Source organism: Macaca mulatta, chromosome 1, assembly GCF_049350105.2.
Source record: "Macaca mulatta isolate MMU2019108-1 chromosome 1, T2T-MMU8v2.0, whole genome shotgun sequence".
Lineage (NCBI taxonomy): Eukaryota > Metazoa > Chordata > Mammalia > Primates > Cercopithecidae > Macaca > Macaca mulatta.
This window is the reverse complement of record NC_133406.1, coordinates 219,820,685-219,839,917: the sequence shown is the minus strand read 5'-3', so window position 1 is coordinate 219,839,917 and position 19,233 is coordinate 219,820,685. Positions and strand designations below refer to the sequence as shown.

At 39.8% G+C, this 19,233-nt stretch overlaps 1 protein-coding gene and 2 long non-coding RNA genes across 33 annotated transcripts in view; all 3 read right to left on the bottom strand.

Moving 5' to 3' along the window:
* Positions 1-19,233, bottom strand: part of EIF4G3 (eukaryotic translation initiation factor 4 gamma 3) — a 375,758-nt gene that overhangs the window by 308,112 nt on the left and 48,413 nt on the right. The gene's annotated exons all lie outside the window — the stretch shown is intronic.
* Positions 8,977-16,031, bottom strand: LOC144335693 (uncharacterized). The gene is made up of 2 exons (XR_013406753.1): positions 14,857-16,031; positions 8,977-10,120 (listed from the first exon to the last, which is right to left on the bottom strand). It is a non-coding gene; the product is annotated as an uncharacterized LOC144335693 (long non-coding RNA).
* Positions 17,572-18,534, bottom strand: LOC144335684 (uncharacterized). Its single transcript, XR_013406745.1, has 3 exons — positions 18,191-18,534; positions 17,838-18,042; positions 17,572-17,701 (listed from the first exon to the last, which is right to left on the bottom strand). It is a non-coding gene; the product is annotated as an uncharacterized LOC144335684 (long non-coding RNA).

Here is a 19,233-nt window from a genome sequence, read left to right as displayed (position 1 = left end):
TCTCCGCGTCCCAGGCTCAAGTAATCTTCCCTCCTTGGCCTGGCCTAAGTAATGTTTTTTTAATTTTTAAGGATAGCCATATAAGCTGAGCATGGTGGCGTGCACCTGTAGTCTCAGCTACTAAGGAGGCTGAGGTAGGAGAATGGCTTGAGCCCAGGAGTCGAAGCTGCAGTGAGCTATGATTGAGCCACTGTACTCCAGCCCGGCTGACAAAGTGAGACCCTGTATCAAAAAAAAGAGTCATGTAATTTTTTTTTAATGAAGGGAGAAGAGTAGCACTGTACTTTTTTTTTTTTTTTTTTTTTTTTGAGACGGAGTCTTGCTCTGTCGCCCGGGCTGGAGTGCAGTAGCCGGATCTCAGCACACTGCAAGCTCCGCCTCCCGGGTTGACGCCATTCTCCTGCCTCAGCCTCCCGAGTAGCTGGGACTACAGGTGCCCGCCACCTCACCCGGCTGGTTTTTTGTATTTTTTAGTAGAGACAGGGTTTCACCGTGTTAGCCAGGATGGTCTCGATCTCCTGACCTCATGATCCGCCCGTCTCGACCTCTCAAAGTGCTGGGATTACAGGCTTGAGCTACCGCGCCCAGCCGCACTGTACATTTTTTGCAAATCACTTTCATGTCTGGTTTAATGGTAGACCAGCTGAATTATTTTCTTTTTTTTTTAATAGGCTTTCTTAGGCTGAATGATTTTCTTTTTAATTCTATCAAATGGATTCAGACAGAAGAATGAATTCTTAGATGTGCTTCTGCATTTAATCTGTTACATGTTATTTTGAAGTCTGTGGAAAAAACCTGGTCTCACACCAGAAAAAAAGGATGAGTATTTTAATACTGTTTCCTAAATACTGGGCATTTTTTTTTCATTACACCAAAATTCAATGAGTGATAGTTTTTAAGACTTAGGTGCTAATCTAAATTAGATTAAGTTCTAATCTAAAACCAAATGAATGAACTTTTCATATGCTGTTACACTAAAATCAACTGGTCAATACTGAATTTTAAATGTATCTTTCACCTGTCCATGATTTTGTAACATCATGCATTGGTCACCCGGAAAATATTGGTGCACTGTTATACAGGACTTCCTTGACACATTTCATTGTACAGTATCAAAAATCTTATCTGGGCCAGGGAAAGTGGCTCATGACTTGGAATCCCAGTACTTTGAGAGGCTGAGGCGGGAGGATCCCTTGAACCAAGAGTTTGAGACTATCCTGGGCAACATGGCAAAACCCAATCTCTTCAAAAATTACAAAAAATTAGCTGGATGTGGTGGCACATGCCTGTATTCCCAGCTATTTGGGAGGCTGAAGTGGGAAGAATACCTGAGTCCAGGAGGTTGAGGCTGTAGTGAGCCATGATTGCACCACTACACTCCAGCCAGAGTGACACAGTGACATCCTGCCTCAATTTTTTTTTAACTTTATCTGTTCATATCTCTACTGATATCATCAGAAAAGTCTATTAAGTATTGGAAAGTTGTCAAGTTCATGGCGGTGGATTCAAGTGTCTAAAATTCTAATTTTCACTTGAAAGCTGTAATTTTGTTTTGTTTTGTTTTGTTTTGTTTTTCTTGAGACGGAGTCTCACTCTCTCGCCAGGCTGGAGTGCAGTGGCGTGATCTTGGCTCACTGAAACCTCCACCTCCCGGGTTCAAGCCATTCTCCTGCCTCAGTCTCACGAGTAGCTGGGACTACAGGTGCGTGCCACCATGCCCAGCTACTCTTTGTATTTTTAGTAGAGACAGGGTTTCACCATGTTCGCCAGGATAGTCTCGATCTCCTCACCTCGTGATCCACCCACCTTGGCCTCCCAGAGTACTGGGATTACAGGCATGAGCCACCGTGCCCGGCCCTTCAAAGCTGTAATTTTACCATTGGCAACAGTTTTCCTTGAAATCACAAGCACAATCATCTATTTTTGATAATTTGTCTGGAAAATATCCAAGCAGAAATAACCAGTTTATCATTTCAAAATGGTGATGCCTGAAAGAAGCCGCTATTTGGGCTTGCCACTCACTCACACAAGTGTTATTCATTAAGACCACTATTGGACAATTATGCAACAGAACTGCTGTATGTGTACTTCCCATTTTATCACACAGAATATTAAGAAGATGTATATTCAAAGGCCAAGAATTAATAAAAAAAATTTTTTTGCTGTTTCATCAAAGATATTAAATGAAAAGTAAAACTGCTGTTTTGTTTGTTTGTTTGAGTGTGCATGTTGGGGAAAAACCCAATCGTTACTATTAGCATGGTTTGGTACCACTACCTTGATTTGTGCTAAGGTGCCAGCAACAAATCAATTGTGCAAGTCACTTTGCTTACGCCTGTAATCCTAGCATTTTGAGAGGCTGAGGCAAGAGGACCACTTAAGTCCAGGAGTTCTAGACCAACCTGGGCAACATGGTGAGATCCCATCTCTACGGGAAAAAAAACATGTTTCTTTATTTACAATTACAGTTTACATTTTCACAATTGGTGAAAATGTATACAAAATAAGGGCAAAAAAAAAATCTTACTATAATCTTATGTGTTCACTGGAGCAGCACTTTTAATTTCCTTCAAGAACTTTTCCTTTGCATTCACAACTTGGCTAACACCTTCCTTGCAAAGCTGAATCATTTCTAGCTATTGATTTAAAGTGAGACATGTAACTCTTCCTTTCACATGACCCTTAGAGGACACCGCAGGGTTACTGGCCTAATTTCAATATTGTCATATCTCAGAAAAGAGCAAGGCCCATGGGGAGAGAGGGGAATGGCCTTTCAGTGGAACAATCAGCACACAGTATTTTTTATTACATTTGCCATATTACATGAGCATGGCACCTCAAAACAATTATAATAGTAAGATCAAAGATCACTAAAAATAATTATAAAGAGACACGAAGTGGGCACATGCTGTTAAAAATGATGCCGAAAGCTTTGCTTCATTCAGCTGCCACAAACCTTAAATTTGTTAGGAAACCAACAAACAAAAAAGTAATGTGAAGTGCAACAGACTGAGGTGAAATAAAGTGAGATGTGTCTGTAAGATTGTTTCTTCACCTGCAAAATGAAGGGAGAAAAAAAAAAAAACATGTACTACTTCAGAGAGCTGATATAGAGTTAAATAAGATGATTCATTAGAATAATTTGTTGTTGTTGTTGTTTTTAAAGAAACAGGGTCCCACTCTGCTGCCCAGGCAGAATGCAATGGCATGATCATAGCTTACTGCACCCGTGAACTCCTGGGCTCAAACAGTCCTCCTGCCTCAGTCTCCCAGGTATCTAGGAATATACAGGTAGGGACCCACCATGCCCAGCTAATTCATTTTTTTGTTTTTGTTTTTGTTTTTGCAGAGACAGGAGTCTCATCATGTTACCCAGGTTGGTCTAGAACTCCTGGCCTTAACCAATCCTCTTGCCTCAGCCTCCCAAAGTGCTACAATTACAGGTGTGAGCCACTGTGCCCAGACAATTTAAAGGATACCCAGTGCCTTGTATATTGTAGGCATACCACAAACCACTGCTACTATTATGACCTCTAAGAGCAATCATCTAATAATAAAGGTCAAAATGAGGTACAATACTTTAATAGCAGCTGAATTAATGACAGAATAACAGAAAATTTCTCTCCGACTTCAACCCTGTATTTGTACAACAGTCTATATAATATATAACAGTAAAATTTATATACACATAAATTTTCACTATGTGTAATACATTATATTCCCTTCTTCGAATATGTGACAACCAAGCTTTAGTATCTAAAAATTTAGTGTATCAGCTTGTTTAATATTGAGATTGTTAAACATAATTTTGAAAGTTCTATTTGATACTTTCCAACCAGAAACCATGTAACATCAAGGGTAATCAAGAGCACTCACTAGGTTTATCTTAACAAATGACTTGTCTAGGAGGGAAATTTGAGACAAATGAGAAAATAAAATAATCATAAATAAGACACAGATTCAGATATTAGGATCAACAAAATCCTCCAAAATCTCGTTTAAAAATCCAAATACAAGTGGCTCACGCCTGTAATCCCAGCACTTTGGGAGGCTCAGGGGGGCGGATCACGAGGTCAGGAGTTCGAGACCAACCTGACAAACAAAGTGAAACCCTGTCTCTACCAAAAATACAAAAATTAGCTGGGCGTGGTGGCGGACGCCTATAATCCCAGCTACTCAGGAGGCTGAGGCAGGAGAATTGCTTGAACCCAGGAGGCGGAGGTTGCAGTGAGCCAAGATCCCACCACCGTACTTCAGCCTGGGCGACAGAGCGAGACTCCTTCTCAAAAAAAAAACACATGCAAGTACAACAAAGCTAGGTGGCAGGCACACAAGCATCTGTTGTATTATTTTTATAATTTTCCATATGCATTAAACATTTCATTAAAAGATTAATCACTTGCATAAAAAATGAAAGAGAATTCTTGGGTATTGCAAATTGGAAATAAAATTGTAAAATATAGTCCGGCTCTATCTGATAAAGCCTACCTATCCAAATGTAACATCTATTAAATAATAACTTTTTTATTTCATCTTAATGGTGTACTTCTATACAAGAAAGGTGAAAGACAAAGACAATACTACAAGGTTTATCTTAAGGAGATATGTCAATCTGGACTGAGGCTAAAGGCATTTTTAAATTATCCACATAATTGTCTAAACTCTCCTCTTCATCTTATCTAATAAAACATAAAAATATGAAGTAATTTCAAAATCACCTGGCACTGGTAAAAGATTCTTGTATTTCATGAATGAGTATCAAGCACCAACAATGAGTTAGATGAGATACAGTCACACACAAAAAAATAATATTTATTTTGACTGTACTTTTTAAATGACACAGTAATTCCAACAAAACCAAATGCTGCAGTGTGGCACTCAGCTATAACAGTGTACCTTCTTTATCCAAATAAACACAAGAAAAGCTTTGCTTTGCATTGTTCATTATAAAAAACTGAATTTTTCTGTTGCAACTATTTATTTTTAAATTAGGAAGTAAAATTTTCAAAACGATATAGTTGCTGCTGCAAAGTATGAATAATAAGACTGAGGGAGGTAAGAGAGAAACGACTAGTGCAAGCCCTAACAAAAGCCCTGTACACTGGGTATGGCTAAACCCTGAGTATGAAAGCACTCTTTGTCTTTCTGGTCAATGGAAGGCCTTTCACTGTCCCAGTATATAGTGTAAAAAAAAAAAAAAATTTAAAGCAGGAGAACAGGGAGGATGGGGAGTTCTGCCTCTTTAGGGGATATCTCCTCAGCTGCCTGGCTACAATAAGGACGAAGACTGCACGAACACAGGAAAGTTTTCCAAGCATGCAGCTACTAGGTCTTTGTTCAACACAGACCAGCCAAAAAAAGGACTTGTGTACCCTACTTATACCACATTTCACTTTACTCTTAAACCAAATTCCAGGAATTGCATTTTTATTTCACATTGGCCCCTGCAAACTAGTTCACTGAGAAATCCACAGAGGACACAGTCTTTTGGCTTACAATTTGGACTCCAGCAAAGATAATCCCACTCCTTCTATTTGAGAAGACATTAGCAAAGTTATTAAGAAATTTCATGATTTTGTCCATTTTTCAAAGGCCGCATAACCAAATGCAGTTCTCTATGAAGTTAACAGTTCACTGTCTCATTAAGTACTTCACATATGAACAAGTAATACACATTCATAACCAGACATCTCCATATTTCAGTATACAACACTTTGAACACAATAAACCCTCAGGGTGTGGATCATAACTATTTTCCTCATTGCCATAACTGAACCAACTAAAATGCAATTAATGAAAGAAACTGTCATAGTTTAATTAGCTTTGGTTGATAACCCACCGTGTAATTATCTGCGAAGCTACAGGTAGCCTAAGACATCACTTCCTTTCAGGTTCTAAACAAAGAAAAAAAGACTCATTCTCTAGTATTAAGATTAGATATAGAAATGTTGGGCCCGGCGCAGTGGCTCACACCTGTAATCCCAAGACTTTGGGAGGCGGAGGCGGAGGCGGGCAGATCACTAAGGTCAGGAGTTCAAGACCAGCCTGGCCAACATGGTACAACCCCGTCTCTACTAAAAATACAAAAATCATCTGGGTGTGGTGGCAGGTGCCTGTAATCCCAGCTACTTGGGAGGCTGAGGAAGGAGAATCACTCGTATTTGGGAGGCAACGGTTACAGTGAGGCAAGATCGCACCACCGCACTCCAGCCTGCGTGACAGAGCAAGACTACGTCTCAAAATAAAACAAAGAAATAGAAATGCTGAGAGCTGGGCACAGTGGCACATGCCTATACTCCCCGCTATAGGTGCATCAGAATCATACCAATGAATAGCCACCACACTCCAGCCGAGGCAACATACTGAGAACCAACCTCTATTAAAAAAAAAAAAAAAAAAAAGAGAGAAGAAATGTTTATTTTCTTTAAAAAATACATATATATGAAGTTAATATATCTTCATTTCTGGAAATTTTCTTTTAAAAATCCAACTCCATGACTAAGATTTTAAGTAGTATATGGCTGACTTTATGAAGAGCTACATTAGAATTCGCTTGTAAGACAAATTAGATTGCAAAAAAATGCATTTTAATAATTACAGATTATTCTGAAGTCCATCTAGTTCAAGAAATTTTGTTTGTAACACTACTTTAAGAACTACTAGGCCGGGCGTGGTGGCTCACGCCTGTAATCTCAGCACTTTAGGAGGCTGAGAGGGTGGATCACGAGGTCAGGAGATCGAGACCATCCTGGCTAACACGGTGAAACCCCGTCTCTACTAAAAATACAAAAAATTAGCTGGGCGTGGTGGCGGGCGCCTATAGTCCCAGCTACTTGGGAGGCTGAGGCAGGAGAATGGCGTGAACCCGGGAGGCGGAGCTTGCAGTAAACTGAGATCTGGCCACTGCACTCCAGCCTGGGAGACACAGCGAGACTCTGTCTCAAAAAAAAAAAAAAAACAAAAACAGAACTACTGAATGCCATCTTTTGAGTTGAAATGGGTATGAAATGCTTACAGAATGAGATTTGAAAGAGTCCTGGGAGATAATCTTATGAAATTAAAGTCTGACTAAATAAAAAGGAAAAAAAATGCCGGGCACGGTGACTCAAGCCTGTAATCCCAGCAGTTTGGGAGGCCGAGACGGGTGGATTACGAGGTCAGGAGATCGAGACCATCCTGGCTAACATGGTGAAACCCTGTCTCTACTAAAAAATAAAAAATAAAAAGACTAGCCGGGCGAGGTGGTGGGCTCCTGTAGTCCCAGCTACTGGGGAGGCTGAGGGCAGGAAAATCGTGTAAACCTGGGAGGCGGAGCTTGCAGTGAGCCGAGATCCGGCCACTGCACTCCATCCTGGGTGACAGAGTGAGAGACTCCGTCTCAAAAAAAAAAAAAGAAAAAAAAAGAAAAGAAAAAAAAAAAGACTTGAGAAATAAAGTAATCTATTGAAGGTAACATAGCTAAATTTCCTTTATAAAATGACTATAGAGAATAAAATGCCAAATTCATGTACAGTTTGCAACCTTTCCTGGGTCATGATTTGCAAATGAATAATGTAGTCCCAAAGGGCCACTATATTTTCTGGAAATCATGCTGACTAGTGAAAGAAAATGGTACTTCAGTGAGAATAAAAGGAAAAAGATATGCAAAGAATATAAGTTAACTTTATTTGGCAAACAAAAAGTAAATATTATGTAATTTGAAAAAGGACAAAGAAACTATAGATATAACCATAACCTGTAGATCTGCAAATGGCCTGTGCTATTAACTCTAACTTTTTTTAAGTATCACTGAATTACTGTTAAAGAAAAACATTTATATAGTACAGAGGCTATAAAAGAGAAAGGACTAGGATACAAGGATGTAAGGTAGAAAGTATCTTCCATCATCCAATCTTTTTCTTTCAAAAGTAACCACTATCGAGTTTCTTATGCATCTTTACACATACACTTTTATCGATTTAACGGCTCTTAAAAATTTTCTAAAATTAATCATTGTGATTGTTCTAAAATTATCTAAAATGTCAGCTCTAGAGGTATAAGAAAATTTCTAAAATATGGGTCTTATTCACAATTATGAAAACATATGATGAAGACTGCTGGTAAAAGTTATAAAACAGAAAATAAATATACCAAATTCTTAAGAATGTGGCCTAATATTCCATCTGCAAAGATCGTTTTTAGCATTTATTTTCATACTATGCAGAAAATTAAAACATACATACTTGATAAATGATGCTGTCACTTTTGACAAGTTACATAATCTATAAACTTACAATTTATCAATCCAGTCCATCTTCTTTTCTTCCATTTCCTCTCAATTATACATCATTAAGTCTGTTCCAATTGAGTAATCACTCCTTTGTAAGCAAAACTAGGTCAAATCATAAACTAGCAATAGCACTCCATGTCCTGACGAAAAAAAATCAACAAATAAAAATCTATGTCCAGGCATGGTGGCTCACGCCAGTAATCCCAGCACTTTGGAAGCCTGACCAGCCTGGCTAATGTGGTGAAACCTCGTCTCTACTAAAAATACAAAACTTAGTCGGGCATGGTGGTTCATGCCTATAATCCCAGCTACTCAAGCAGGAGGCAGGAGAATAACTTGAACCCAGGAGGCAATGGCTGCAGCGAGCTGAGATCATTACAGCCTGGACAACAGAGTGAGACTCCATCTCAAAAAAAAAAAAAAAAAAAAAAAGTACTATTATACAAATACATACAGTCTCCAGTAAATATGTCCTAATAGATCAAAGATACCAGTTTTAAATATGCATATCCCAGTTGATGATGGGGTTAAAAAAAAGACTATGGCACTGAATATGAATCTCAACTCACATTACTTAATACGCATCTCAGTATAAGAGCACGAGTATGAACTTTACCTTCCTTTTTACTTTTTACTAGCTTCCTAAGTGTGAAGCATAAACTTAAGTCAGACCAACAAGTTTAGTTTCCTAACCTGTAAAATGGTTTTTGGGGTGTTTTTTGAGACAAGGTCTCGCTCTGTCACCCAGGCTGGAGTGCAGTGGCATGATCATGACTCTCTACAGTCTCGACTTCCTGGGTTAGGACTAGAGAGAACTCTGCTTAAACAACGACACATTTGAATTTGAAATAGTTTAGATGAGCTCTCAATATAGTATTTCTACAACATTACATTCATACCATGCTTACCCTTAGATGGACAATTTTCAAAATATGAAAACTCCTTTATACCAAAGAATAAATTGCAATTACCAACAGCAAAATCATGTAAACAGAAGCAAGAAGTCAAATAATTTCTATCCTCCCATATATTGGAAAACCAAAAACCTAAATGACTAATTCAAGCCATGTAACTTATTTTTCTGTTGATTTTTATAAATTACAAGGTGAGAGAAAAGAATTACTTTTTCTGCATGTCATAAACTGGAAAATTAGCTGCAAATTCAAACTTCATGTTTTTTAAATAAACATCTCCTTATTTAATATGCTTTCACACACCTAATGTTTTAATATCTTCAGCAGTTAGCACACTGATACAGAACAGGTCAAACGAGATGTTTTTCAGTTTGGGTGAATTCAAGTTCAACTGTGATTCAATTATTATAGCCCAAACCAATAATATTGAGCACTTTCATGTAAGAAAACACAATTTAAATGTGTGAAAAACTCCTTTCCAATGCATTTAACATATCAGCTGGGGTCTTAGTCTTGCCAGTCTGTATTACACATATGGATGATGTGTAATTGCACTTATACTAGTAATAATGTTTTTTCAAGCTATACAGATTCAGATTCAAGCAAGACAGGAATCATGATGTCTACAGAAGCTAGAGACAAGTTAAAATCATGTACTGAGGCAAAATTACATGGTTGCAACATGAACGAAAGGGCAATATAATCCAACCCCAATAAAAAGTAAAAGCCTCTGGAAAACTGCTATACAACTTGATGGCCAACCTTTTCGTCTTGTGTCTTCATTATCATTGCCATCCTCTCTTAATGGTAAATTATCAAAATATTTAAAAGTTGTAAGACATCTACCTAGTCGCGAAAGGATCTCCAATTTTCTTAATCGGCCCTAGTCCACATGACTCTGAGACAGTGGTAGGCTTAAATAACACAAGACATAACACTGTGGAAAAAACGGTTCATCCAAAAAAGAAAGAAGTGATGCCTTCGATACCTAAACTAAAGTAAATCAGAGGCCAGGTGCAGTGGCTCATGCCTGTAATCCAAGCACTTTGGGAGGCTGAGGTGAGCAGATCACTTGAGGCCAGGAGTTCAACACCAGCCTGGCCAACACGGCAAAATCCTGTCTCTACTAAAAATACAAAAAATTAGCTGGCTGTGGTGACACGCACCTGTAGTCCCAGCTACTCAGGAGGCTGAGACACAAGAATCGCTTGAACCCAGGAGGTGAAGGTTACAGTGAGCCAAGATCACACCACTGCATTCCAGCCCGGCAACAGAGCAAGACTGTCTCAAAAAAAAAAAAAAAAAAAAAAAAAAGTATTAATAGATCAGAGCATTTGGGCCAAAAATTTGTCTTAAAATTTACTGGCATTAAGGTTAAAATAAAAAGGGAAGTGGGTGGCAGGAAAAGACACCCTGTTGGCCAGGGTGGTCTCGAACACCTAACCTCAAGTGATCCACCCGCCTTGGCCTCCCAAAATGCTGGGATTACAGGCATGAGCTAGCTAGCTCAACTAAGCACCCAATACCTTACGCTAAAGGCCTGAAGGAAGAAGAGGCATGCCCATTTCCAAACATAAATGTTACTTATCTCAGTCTCTACTGTTCTATACAATGTTCAACGCTTAATCAAAACTTAGGAGACCCACATATAGAAAAAAAACCACCTGTAATGAAGAGGAAAAAGTAATTAATGCAACAAGATTCAGAGATGACACAGAAGCTAGAAAAATGAAGAAAGGGATTTCTCTGTAATTATGATTAGTATATATTAAAGGACAAAGCGAAAAAGGAGAAAACATACATGAACAGATGGGTAATTTCAGGAAGAAAAATTATTTTTAGATGGAAAATAATTTCAAAAGCTAAATGCAAGTGCTAGAAATAAAAAATACCATGTCAGCAGACTGGGCCCAACTGATGAAAGAATCAATGAACTTGGGCCGGGCACGGTGGCTCACGCCTATAATCCCGGCACTTTGGGAGGTCAAGGTGGGTGAATCACCTGAGATCAGGAGTTTAAGACCAGGCTGGTCAACATGGCAAAACCCCATCTCTACTAAAAATACAAAAATTAGCCAGGCATGGCAGTGCACGCCTGTAATCCCAGCTACTCAAGAGGCTGTGGCACGAGAATCACTTGAACCCAGGAGATGGAGATTGCAGTGAGCCAAAATCATGCCACCGCACTCCAGCCTGGGCGACATAGTGAGATTCTGTCTCAAAAAAAAAAAAAAAGTCAATTAACTTAAAGATACATGAAGATGCATCAATAGGAATTACCCAAATTACAACATAGGGAGGAAAAGAAAAAGAAAAAGAGGCCGGGCATGGTGGCTCAAGCCTGTAATCCCAGCACTTTAGGAGGCTGAGGAGGGTGGATCACGAGGTCAGGAGATCGAGACCATCCTGGCTAACACGGTGAAACCCCATCTCTACTAAAAAAAATACAAAAAACTAGCCGGGCGTGGTAGCGGGCAACTGTAGTCCCAGCTACTCGGGAGGCTGAGGCCGGAGAATAGCGTGAACCTGGGAGGTGGAGCTTGCAGTGAGCTGAGATCCCGCCACTGCACTCCAGCCTGGGTGACAGAGCGAGACTCCGTCTCAAAAAAAAAAAAAGAAAAAGAGGTTCCACTAATGTGGGAAAGTATCAAATGGTATAATATACATATAACTGGATTCACAGAAGAAAAAAGAGACTAAAACAAAGGAAATACTTGAGATAATGAGCTAGAATTTTCCAGAAAAAAATTTAAAATCCCAAACCACAGATCCAAGAAGTTTAGAGAAATCCTAAGCAGGATAAATATAAAACAAACCAACAAACACACAAGCCTGGAAACATCAAAGTCAAACAGCATGAAGGCAGCAAGAAGAAGAAAACAAAAAATTACACATATACTTAAGTAAACAGATAAGAATTACAGCAGACTTTGTGAGAAGCAATACAAGTCAGAAAACAATGACATTTGCACTACTTTAAAAGAGTGTGGCCGAGCTTGGTAATTCCAGCACTTTTGGCAGCTGAGGCTGGAGGACAGCTTGAGCCAAGGAGTTTGAGACCAGCCTGGGCAACATGGAATCTACAAGAAATTGAAAACGTTGCCAGGCGTGGTCATGTGCACCTGTAGTCCAAGCTACTTGGGAGGCTGAGGTGGGAGGATCATCTGAGCCTAGGAGGTCAAGGCTATAGTAAGCCATGATTGTACTACTGCACTCCAGCCTGGGAAACAGTGAGACACTGTCTCAAAAAAAACATTTTTTTTAATAATCAAAAAAAGAAAAAAACTTGTCAACACAGAATTTTATATCAGGAAAAATATTTTTCAAAAATGAAGGCAATATAAAGATCAGTATCATTAATATAAATAATGTTCTCCATACCAAAGTAAATATATTGTTAGATATTTTTACTCAAAACTTAATAAACACAGTCAAAGTGATATTTGTCCTTCAAATGAGGTTTAAAAACTGGGAGACTCAAACATTTTCCTTAACATTCAATGTAAGTTTAGCTTTTCTAAACACCATCTAAAGAAATCCTCCCTGTTAATTCTGATATTGCTTGTCCCATCTATAGCTTGGAAGGCTCTGGAGGAGCACTGTGTTGCTTTAGTTAAAGCAACCAAAAGAAAATTAAATAAGCCTAGGAAAAAAATGCTGAATTAAAAAAAAAGGTTCTTTCTGAATAGTGAAATTAGGGTTTGTCTCTTCATAGCTTTTGTTTTTGAAACAGAGTCTTGCTCTGTCACCCAGGCTAAAGTGCAGTGGTGCTTACCAGAGCCTGGATTTCTTGGGCTCAACTGATCCTCCCACCTCAGCCTCCCAAGTATTACTGCTAGGACCACAGGCATAAGCCACCACACCAAGCATATTTTGTGTTTTTTTGTAAAGATGGGGTCTCATTATGTTGTGTAGGCTAGTGTCAAACTCCTGGGCTCAAGCAATCCTCTCATCTCAGCCTCCCAAAATGCTAGAAGTACAGGCATGAGCTACCATGCCCAGCTTTCAAAGGAAAACTTTCAAATTTTCCTTTTTTTTTATTTTTTATTTTTTTTATTTTTTGGAGATGGGGTCTCGCTCTGTCACCTAGGCTGGAGTACAGTGGCGTGATCTCGGCGCACTGCAACCTCCACCTCCCAGGTTCAAGAGATTCTCTACCTCAGTCTCCTGAGTATCTAAAATTACAGGTGCACACCACCAAGCCCAGCTAATTTTTGTATTTTTAGTAGAGAAGGGGATTTCACCATGTTGCCCAGGCTGGTCTTGAACTCCTGGGCTCAAGCAATCCACCCACCTCAGCCTCCCCAAGTGCTGGGATTATAGGTGTGAGCCATCACGCCCAGCCCCAAATTTTTCATTATGAATATTTACTAAATTTGTTTCAAATGGAAAAATATCCTATTAAACAAAAATGACAATGTACCAGATTTAAATAAGATTACACTTCACAGACAGGGCTGGGGTCAAGCACAAAGCCTTCCAAAGCCTTCTTTCTTTTTTTTGTTTTTTGAGACGGAGTCTCGCTGTGTCACCCAGGCTGGAGCGCAACGGCACGATCTCAGCTCACTGCAAGCTCCGCCTCCTGCGTTCATGCCATTCTCCTGCCTCAGCCTCCCCAGTAGCTGGGACTACAGGCGCCCGCCACCACACCCGGCTAATTTTTGTATTTTTGTAGTAGAGACGGGGTTTCACCATATTGGCCAGGCTGGTCTCAAACTCCTGACCTCATGATCTGCCCACCTCGGCCTCCCAAAGTGCTGGGATTACAGGTGTGAGCCACCACACCCAGCCTAAGCCTTCTTTCTTAATGACTGTTGTCTAGGCTATTGGTTTGGAGTACCACTGGCTCCCTACAGGAGGGTGAAGATGCAACAATCAAGAAGGAAACATAGTCCTACCTTCCAGAGTGTTGAAAATCTAAAAGGAGTAGCTTCTAGCTGTCATATTCCACTCATAGACACTATCTCTTAACAAATGAAGCTAATAACAGCAACTGTGTAAATTCAAAGGCCACAAATACTAAGGTTTGAAAAATATGTGGCATACTAAGAGAGCACCCAGGATGATTCAGGGCACTTTATATACTCTAGTCCTCCCCATTATCCTAATAATCTAAGTACTGTCATTCTCATTTATAGATAAGTATCATCAGAATTCAGATGCTTAAAGGTCACCATCATCACACTGTTCTCAGTCATTGAACTGTACTTACTGCCAAGATTTACAAGATTTACACCATGGATTTCAATGTCACTTGCTGCTTCTATGCTTACGCCTAAATACAGTAAAACAGACCATATTTAATAAATCTCGTATTAGAATTTTACTTCACTGAACAAAATAATTTTAAACGGTCTTATTCCTGCTCCCCCCCGCTTTTTTTTTTTTTTTTTTTTTTGAGACGGAGTCTCGCTCTGTCGCCCAGGCTAGAGTGCAGTGGCCGGATCTCAGCTCACTGCAAGCTCCGCCTCCCGGGTTTATGCCATTCTCCTGCCTCAGCCTCCCGAGTAGCTGGGACTACAGGTGCCCGTCACCTCGCCTGGCTAGTTTTTTATATTTTTTTTTTAGTAGAGACGGGGTTTCACCGTGTTAGCCAGGATGGTCTCGATCTCCTGACCTCGTGATCCGCCCGTCTCGGCCTCCCAAAGTGCTGGGATTACAGGCTTGAGCCACCGCGCCCGGCCATTCCTGCCCTTTATAAGATTAAAATCTTAACAGCTCAAAATATTGGGTATTAATACTAAGATTAGCTCTTTCAAACTTTACATTCCTGTATCTCAGTCATAATATGACTTAATAACTCTCCAGAAATACAATGTTGGAACTAAGTTCAGAAAATACCTTACAGGCTGAAAAAATACAAACATGTCAATTGAGATTCAATAATTCTGATTTCTTCTTCAGCTGAAATAAAAATAGACACCTAGAAAACTCAGATATACATATATAGTAAATATAGAAACACATTGGGCTGGCCAGGTGCGGTGGCTCACACCTGTAATCCCAACACTTTGGAGGGCTGAGGCGGGAGGATCACATGAGGTAAGGAGTGTGAGACCAACCTAGCCAACATGGTGAAACTCCCATCTCTACTAAAAATACAAAAATTAGCCAGGCATGGTGGTGCACACCTGCAGTCCCAGCTACTCGGGACGCTGATTCATGAGAATCACTTGAGCCCGGGAGGCAGAAGTCACAGTGAGCTGAGACCGCACCACTGCACTCCAGCCTGGACGACAGAATGAGACTCCATCTCAAAAAAAAAAAAAAAAAACAAAAATAAAAATAACAGAAATACATTGGGCTAATGAATCCCAAATTCAGGATACCAGTTATCTCTGGTGAAAGAGAGAAGCAAGTGATCGTGGAGGGTACATGCAAGGGACTTTAGTTATATTTGTTTGTGAAGCCAGCTGATGAATGCATTGCTTTGCTATATTATAGTGTATTTTTATATAATACTATGCAGTGTTTTGTTTGTTTGTTTGTTTTATTCTCTTACAGCTACCAATCTCAAACACATATGCAATATTTTAAAATACAATTGTTTTAGGTTTTCAAACCAGATGTGCCACTTTATATCTGCCTAAATACAAACATAAATTTCACATAAAACATCATCATCATGTTACTATTGTAGATTCTAAGATATACGTCCCACCACATACACTAAATTTACAAATTCCGTTCATGAGATGCAAATGCCTTTTGTAACAGAAGATAGTAAAACCCATTTTCATCATCTATACAACGAGGTGAACACCACCTGCATAGTCACAGCAGGACTGTGAAAATTAAACAGGGTAGGCCAGGCGTGGTGGTTCACGCTTGTAATCCCAGCACTTTGGGAGGCCAAGGCAGGTGGATCACCTGAGGTCAGGAATTCAAGAAGGGCCTGGCCAACATGGTGAAACCCCATCTCTACTAAAAATACAAAATTAGCTGGGTGTGATGGCGCATGCCTGTGATGCTAGCTACTTGGGAGAGGCTGAGGCAGGAGAATCGCTTGAACATGGGAGGTGAAGGTTGCAGTGAACAGAGATCGCGGCATTGAACTCCAGCCTGGGCAACAAGAGCGAAACCCTGTCTCAAAAATTAAAATAAAAAGAAAGAAAATTCAACAAGGTAAAAAATGAATAGTCCACATAGAATATTTTCATCAAAAGTTAGTTATTACTCCTGGCAAAAGCTAACCTATAAAGATGCAAACATATGAGACCGTGTGTCGGTATTTAATAACACTACGGTCCTCATATGTGGTCTTACTCCTGATGGTGTATATATTTTCCCTGACTCCCAATTTGTAGAATAAGCCTGGGAATGAATTCATGTATAACTAATATGGATGATGTAACACACCCAGGTCCCAAGCATATAATCAATCATGCCAGAGCTCCCTGTTCTCACTAGAAAGACTTCTAATAATAAATATAGCATCTACTTTATTCCTAGCATAGACAGACCCTTATGAAAACAGAAACAAAGAACATACTCCCTTGTCAAAGAAAAAGAAAAAGAAAACAACAGGTTGGGCATGGTGGCTCATGCCTGTAATCCCAGCACTTTGGGAGGCCGAGGCAGGTGGATCATGGTTCGAGACCAACCTGACCAACATGGTGAAATCCCATCTCTACTAAAAATATGAAAATTAGCCAGGCCTGGTGGTGGATGCCTGTAATCCCAGCTACTCAGGAGGCTGAGGCAGGAGAATTGCTTGAACCTGGGAAGCAGAGGTTGCAGTGAGTCGAGATCACACTATTGCACTCCACCCTGGGTAACAAAGTGAGATTCCGTATCAAAAATAAAAAAAAAAAAAAAATACTCCCTTGCCTTAACTACACTGTTTAATGGGAAAACCTGATAAATAATAACATCACAATACAGTACCCAAATGCCTGTAAAAAGTTGCCCATAGCTGTTAGTAGAGTAACTAACCCAGGAAGGGAATGGTAGGAATCATCACAATACTGATAGGTATTGCCCGTCATACACCTCTGCCTCTTCATCCTTTCCCTTGCACTTCAAATCTGCTAGTTCTGATCCTTTCTGAAAGCAGGCAGAAAACAGTATTTACGCTTTAATATATTACAGAACTGCACTGTTCAATAGGTAGCCTCCAGGAATGCTGAGCTATTGAACTCTTGAAATCTGGCTGGTTCAAGACAAGGTGTGCTATTACTGTAAGTGTAAAACATACACTGAAGTGCAAAGGGTTAGTACAAAGAATGTAAAATACAGTATCTCACTAACAATTTTTTATATGATCATGTCTTAATATTTTTATATATTGAGTTAAATATTAAAATTGATTTTTCCTGTTTCTTTTTACTTTTTAATGTAGCTACTAGAAAATCTAAAATCTAAAATTACATGGGTGGTTCATGTGACATTACTTTTGTTTTTCCTTTTTTTTTTTTTTTTTTTTGGAGACTAGGTCTCACTCTGTTGCTCAAGCTAGATTGCAGTGGCACAATCATAGTTCACTTTAACTTTGAACTCCTGGGCTAAAGTGATCCTCCTGCCTCAGCCTGCTGACTACCTGGGGCTACAGGTGTGCACCACCACACCTGGATAACTTATTTTAATTTTTGTAGAGACAAGGTCTCCCTACATTGCTCAGGCTGGTCTCAAACTCTGGCTTCAAGAGATCCCGCCTCAGCCTCCAAAGTGCTGGCATTACAGGCATTAGACACTGCACCTGGTCTCACATTATGTACTGGACACCATCATCTATGAAAAAAATTAAACTGTATACATAATGCACCTCAGAAGTATTCAACAAAGTACAGTTGACTAAGCATGGTGGCTCATCTCATGCCTGTAATTCCAACACTTTGGGAGTCAGAGGCAGGAGGATCACTTGAGCCTTGGAGTTTGAGACCAGCCTGAGCAACATAGTAAGACCTTATCTCTACAAAATTAAAAAATATTAATAACAATAATAGCCAGGCATGGCGGTGTACACTTGTACTCCCAGCTACTCAGGAAGCTGAAGTGGGAGGATCACTTGAGCCTGGTGGTCAAGGCTGCAGTGAGCTACAATGGCGCCACTGCACTCCAGTCTAAGCAACAGAAGACCCTGTCTCCAAAAAAAAAAGATAGTTAAATGTGAATCCCAGATTGAAACTTCAAAAATAACTAGCTAAAGTAATCCATAACTAAATCTAAATGTTATCTTTTTAAAAAGCAAACAAAGAAAAGACCTACGCTCTCAGAATCCTAATTACCTTGGGCACGTTTATGGTTTGACAATGACACTCATTAACTCAACAAATTAAAACCACAACTCTACTTTTCTGAATTAACCAATATGGAGTAAAACTGTTCCTCCTCGTTTTGCATTAATTACACTAGAAATAGCCCAGTTAACACAGTTCATCAAAGTCAGACCACAACATCAAACCTAAGCTCTTTTCATAGGAAACACAGAGGGGAAAATTTCAAAACATCCTGGAAACACCATTAACTGTATTAATGCAATCCATTTAAATTACCTGTCCATCCATATTTATAGAATCAGTCCCCTGAAGCTAAAAGTCAGAGCTCTGGCTCTTCACTGTCTAGAAAGAAGTCATGAAAAATAACTCAAAATAGGTACATGAATCACAATGACCCAAGTTCCTCAAGAGTGACCTGAAAAAAACGTGGAACAGAGCAAGAGTAAAAAATCCTCAAGTTCACTCCAAACAAAAAAGAGAGAATTCCTAAGCCCTCCTTCCCCAAACCAAGGAGGTTGTACATGGCTGAGAAGGTTCGGCACAGACCAAACCAAAGGAAATATGAATGATCTTAATATCAAGATGTCCGGTGGGGCGCAGTGGCTCACACCTGTAATCCCAGCACTCTGGGAGGCTGAGCAGGCAGATCACTTCAGGTCAGGAGTTCAAGGTCAGCCTGGCCAACATGGCCAAACCCCGTCTCTACTAAAAATATAGCCAGGCATGATGGCAACACGCCTGTAATCACAGCTACTCGGGTGGCTGAGGCAAAAGAATCGCTTGAACCTGGGAGGCACAGGTTGCAGTGAGCCAAGATCGCACTACTGTACTC